This window comes from Marmota marmota, unplaced genomic scaffold (assembly GCF_001458135.2).
Source record: "Marmota marmota marmota unplaced genomic scaffold, marMar, whole genome shotgun sequence".
Taxonomy (NCBI): domain Eukaryota; kingdom Metazoa; phylum Chordata; class Mammalia; order Rodentia; family Sciuridae; genus Marmota; species Marmota marmota.
The window spans coordinates 19,013,753-19,019,752 of NW_025999977.1; positions in this window are offsets into that span (position 1 = coordinate 19,013,753).

Here is a 6,000-nt window from a genome sequence, read left to right on the forward strand (position 1 = left end):
TTACCAGTATTAAAAAAAATAAATTAAAATAATTAAGTTAGCATCTTGATGACTCTAAATGGAAATTATCATAGAAGTATGTGTGATTTTTATCTGTGAGAATATTTTAAAGGACCACACATATGTGGAAGACGAGGCTACACAATAGCAAAATCAAAACAAAAGACAGAACACATTTTTAATGGCTTATTTTAAAATGAGAAATAATGAGAATTAGTATTTAAATAAACATAACAATTACCTCCTAGGAAAAAATTCAGAATGAAGGTCCCTATGCCAAGTTCTTGTTTAAAGTTCTACAAAAATTGGGAGTGATATACTTCCTGCCTCAGTTACCTTTCATGTGAAAGACAATAATTCCCATACAAGGGATTCAAGCATCATATGAGGCAAACCAGAACATTGTTTTGAACTAATGTAACAAATGTACTTTGCAAACTTGTAATTATTTATGAATCATTTCAGAATGGTTTATGTAGATGCTTAAAACCCTAAACTTTTAAAGCCATGAATGCAAAGCAATTTCATTTATTTATGTTTTGAGTTGAATTATATGACTTCATCTCTTAGTCATCAATATTAACTAAAAGCTACTTTAAAAATAATTAAATACATAGTCCACTTATAATTGACATACGATAAGTGCTGAATGAAAATTTAAGTACATCTGCATTTTTCTTACTTGGTGCTTAGAGATTTATGACTAATAGGCTTATCAGGGCTGAAACACTCACAGAATATTGCCTTTATTAAGAAACGCCAAATGGAAAAATAAACTTGATGAACAACATGTTTTTAGAAGATTTTGTGAGATAAACATTATTGAACTAAACATAACTTTCCACCTAGTGAGATCTTAATGAACCATCCAGTGTAATGGCCCCTGCCTGTCAACCTAAACTTTTAGGATCTGCTTAAGAAAATCATAATGTTATTATGTTCTGAGCATCCTCTAGAATTGGCATTATCTACTTTATTCTGAGACATTTTGAAAAGCATACTTTAAAATAGCTGATTTAAGCCAGGCACAGAGGCGCACACCTGTAATCCCAGCAGCTCTGAAAGCTGAGGCAGGAGGATTTCAAGTTCAAAGCCAGCCTCAGCAACTTAAAGAGGCCCTAAACAACTCAGCGAGACCCTGTCTCTAATAAAATATAAAAAACAGCTGGGGATGTGGCTCAGTGGTTAAGCACTCTTGGGTACAATCCCTGGCACCAAAACAAACAAACAAACAAACAAAAAAGAAACCTGACTTGGTCCACTACTATCTATGTGCCTTGATAGGTTCATTTAACTTCTTCCTTGTTGATGACATGGTAATTGAAGTAGATGAAATGGCAATTGTTAAATCTACCTCACTGAGTTATTGTTAGGATCTTTGAGATCCATATGAATGAAAGTTCTTTGAAAACCAAGTCAGTATTTTAGAGTACTCTGAAGAATAATTATTGAATTTCTCATTCTAATTTAGTAAAACTATTGTGAAGAATTTATTGTGGTAATACATTAATTCCATATAGCAAAATAATATTTTTGCTTTTAATTGGAACACTATGGTTAGCTTCTTGTCACAAAAAAAGCCATACTGTATTTAATGAATACATTATAGCTTATTGCAATGAATAATGATAATTACATGTTTACTTAAAGATTCTTCATTTTTCTCAAAATATAGCTAATTAAAATAAATTACTAGTTCCTTATAAATGAATTAAATAAAAGCACAAAAGAGCCATTAAATGAACACTTATAGATAAATTTCAAATGGCCAGAATAGGATATATACATTCCTTTCTATCTTTTCATTTCTATAATAAATGTATCAAGTTCAGCAAAATAGTAGAATTTTCAGTAATTATATAATGATTTATTTAAAAATCATTGATTTTTATCATTCTCTGTATTTTTCTTTTTTTTTTTTAAAGATAGAGTGAGAGAGGGAGGGAGGGAGAGAGAGAGAGAGAGAGAGAGAGAGAGAGAGAGAATTTTTAATATTTATTTTTTAGTTCTCGGCGGACACAACATCTTTGTTTGTATGTGGTGCTGAGGATCGAACCCGGGCCGCACGCATGCCAGGCGAGCGTGCTACCGCTTGAGCCACATCCCCAGCCCTCTCTGTATTTTTCTATATCTAAAATATTAATTAAGAAATAAATTTAAGAAAACATGTATGTACTAAGAATAAATCTAGTACAAATATCAAAAACCAATTGTTGTATGAAAGAACAATAATTTGCTGTTAACATGTAGCAAGAATTCTAAAGAATGTTGATTATAGAATTGGTAAATTTAACCAAGACATCAAGCACCATTCTTTTCACCTTTCTTCTCTATTGACCATAAGGCATTGGCTTACCTTTAAACTGGCTCAATTATAGTTAATGAGATATTTATAAAATTTCTAAGCTATTGCATTCTGAAATGTGGATATGTGGTTGAAAAAAAAAAAGAATATACTATTTTCTTCTAAGTCTCGAAGTAAAAGGAAAGATAAACTACTCTCCTCCTCCATAACAAACATTTCTTCAAAATAAAATTTATTTTATTAGAAAATGTAACATGCCCATCTATATGCCAATCACTGGAAAATAGGGTGACCACTCAGATTAATGAGGTGAAGCAATATAAATTGGAACAAAACCACAATAGAAGTTTGAACAAAATTTCTCTTCACCCAAAGACCATGGAAATGGCTGTACTCAGGGTAGCTAATTTCTATATTACTAAAATATGGGCTATTAAATGTAAATGGAGATGGCTGAGAAATCAAGATGGTGGAATAGAAGCAGCAAGCACTAATTTGCTTCTCCATGTGATGAAAACAAAGCAGTAGGTAGGATACTACTGTGGTGAGAGGCAGTGAGAAAGCACTGGAAATGAACCACCCTGAAAACAAAACCTGGTGCCTTCCAGAGAACCTGGAGAATAACAAACTATGAGAAGCATAATACCCCAGGTCCTGGTGCCAGACTCCAGGGGAAGAGGACTCTCTGCTCCAAGGTAAAGATAAAAGGGAAAGCATCACAGTGTGGCACAAAAGCCTTCACCCTGCAGACAAAGAACATAAATCAATAGGTGACTTAAGACAAAGAACTTAAATCAAAATAGGAATATTTGAAGGAATATTTGTTATAGAGGAGCAGTTTATGTTTCCCAGCCTTGGGGAAGGAACTCACTGCACCTCTCAGCAAACCCTCCAAGTGCTTTAGCAGAAGCCATCTTAAAAAGGGCCCTATTGTTAGGGACCAATCTGCCCTGGGGACCAGAAAACCTACTGAGCAAAATCACACCTTAGATGGCAGCCACATAAGGTAGTCATGACTGAGGGAGTGTCACTGGCACAGGCTCACTGCTGTGGGGATCATGGGCTGCAACAGGGAGGGGCATAGAAAGGACAGTGACCCAGCAATCCCTCCATTTTGCTGACATTCAATATCCTTTTTTTTTTTTTTTTTTGACACTGGGGATTGAACCACTGAGCTACTTTCTTAGACCTGTTTTGTATTTTATTTAGAGACAGGATCTCACTGAATTGCTTAGTGCTTTGCTTTTGCTGAGGCTGGCTTTGAACTCAGGATCTTCCCGCCTTAGCCTCCAGAGCCGTTGGGATTACAGGCATGTACCACCTTGCCCGGCTAATGTTCAATATATTTAAATTCTAATTTTGTTTCTTTTTTAAGATGAATTTTCTAATTTACAATGTTTAGAAAATCATATATCTCACCAAATATGATTTCCAGGTAATTTCTAATTGTGTTAATTTCTTTTAACCCTGGGAGGTTTAAACTGATTTTACCTTGCATATGCAGCTGTAAAAACAAAGTATTGCGCACTACAGACAGATCTCAAAATCTATTCCTGAGCTTTTTCTGTTCCCAACAATGATAAGTTATTTCCTCCATTATGGGAGACTGATTATATGCCATGAATTTGTAATCCCTCACCTTTTCTCTTTGCCTTGACCCATGATTATGAGCAGAGTTCATTTCTAGATGCAGGTGAAAGGGCTTATAAAAATGTAGTAACGGGTGTGCTCTTTCCCACATCAGAGGTTATAGAGTACTCTTTTTCCTCAGTTTTCGTTTGACCTGTTGTCTGAGGCCATATCTTTGTTGCCCTTTTTCTTCATTTCAGAGGACATGTGGATTTCTTGATGCAGTTCTCTGCTGTTCTCGTAGTCACAGAGATTTTACATTTGGCCTCTTTTTGTCATGCTGCGCTGTGGTTCCACATTTTTGACCTGGAACAATTCTTAAAGTGGACTGTTTTCTTTCTCCGGTGACCCACATGCTCTGGTCATTCTCACTTGTGAAATATTTCTCCCTGCATCAAGACATGCGTGCCTTCCTATGGCAGCCAGGATCAATGACCTTTCTATGAAAGAATCTTCAACCCTCTATGGAATTTTTTTGTTAAGTAGAGGAAACTAGAAACAGTTTGCATATATTCTGTTTTTCCCATGTCCTGTTTACTTGTCCTGTTTGAGTTTTTCCATAGTCTCTTTCTGTTTTGTTTTATTTTTCACCAGCAATATATTGAAACAATAGTGCTTAGTTGGTGACCTGGGATAGATTCAGTCACCTGAGAAATACAACAGTCTCTGCCTTTGATTATTGCAAGTCATGTAGAAACTGTATGAATTTCACCACTGGACTTGAAATCCATAATTTTCCCCCTTTTTTATAGCCAAGGCTTGATGTTCAAATATTTCTTCAAACCCTCTACTCAAAATAAGAATTTGTTCCTCCACGATATGCCTAACAATCCTTGCAATGTTTCTTAATTTAGTAGGGTAATTATATTTCATTTATATTGGTGTATTCCTTACAAAGGAAGAGTCTTTTATTTGACCTAATTTTTATTCTTCTGGTTATAACAATTTCTTTGGCTTATACATAGACTTCTACAAGTTGCCTTTTACAGAAGAATCATCCATAGTCTATTTTTTGTCTACTAAAGTGAAAATTACATGCAGTGAAATACCCCTAGCAGTGGCTGTCAGGTACAGGAATTCTTAGATTGGTGGTGAGGGTTGTTTGTGAGCACTTGTGGTCCTTTCTTTATAGCTCCTGAAAAATGTTGAGGTTTTGTATTGTGGGAGTTTGAGGTTCTCCATGTACAAATAGAGCATCCAAAACAGAAATGTTGGTGTTGTCTTTGTTAATATGATCTCAGTAATATCCATAAATTTCTAAGGACAGAGGAAAAAAATGTTATATCACAGGCCTCTCTCTTTATGTCATTTGGTGCTTCTATTATTACCTAATACTTTACTTTTTATATGTGTCAGAATCAAGAGGCATAATTCAATGGTTATTCCAGAATCATTTTTTAACCACCCTGGACCATATGTGGTCAATGATTATACACATTGCACAATCCTTTCTCTATTCTTAGGAGAACATAATTTCATTGCCTCTTTTAAAATCCGAACTGCTTACAAAAATAAGGTTTGATATTTTTATTCTTTCAGATGAATATTTCAATACTTCTCACCTACCAAATCTTGGGTATGTAGTCAATTATTATGAAAATCTAGGTGACTTAAGCTTTTAAATAAAATGATCCATAAGAGAAAGTGATATTTTTTGACTATTGACAGGTTATTATCCATTGATAATATGTAAACATACATAATATGCCACATTTACCTAGATTTCTAACAACAGCTGTAGAGAGATAGGGATATCAATTATAAAAATATATTTAAAACTCCATCTATCATTTAACTACCCATCTATCTATCAACATGCTGCATATGTGTAAGCTAAATTAATAGAACCTGAAACTGCTGGTATTTTTTTTAAGTCTTCTCTTAGAGAAGATATTTTGGACACAAGAACTCAGTTCACGACTATTTTAATCCTTGTAGCTTAGATTTACAATGGTTAGAATCAGAATATAAATACATTAGAATGGTTAAAATTATACCTAGCAAAGAGGAAAAAATATGAATTTCTTGTAATTGTGATGTATATTATGCCTATACACAATTTGATT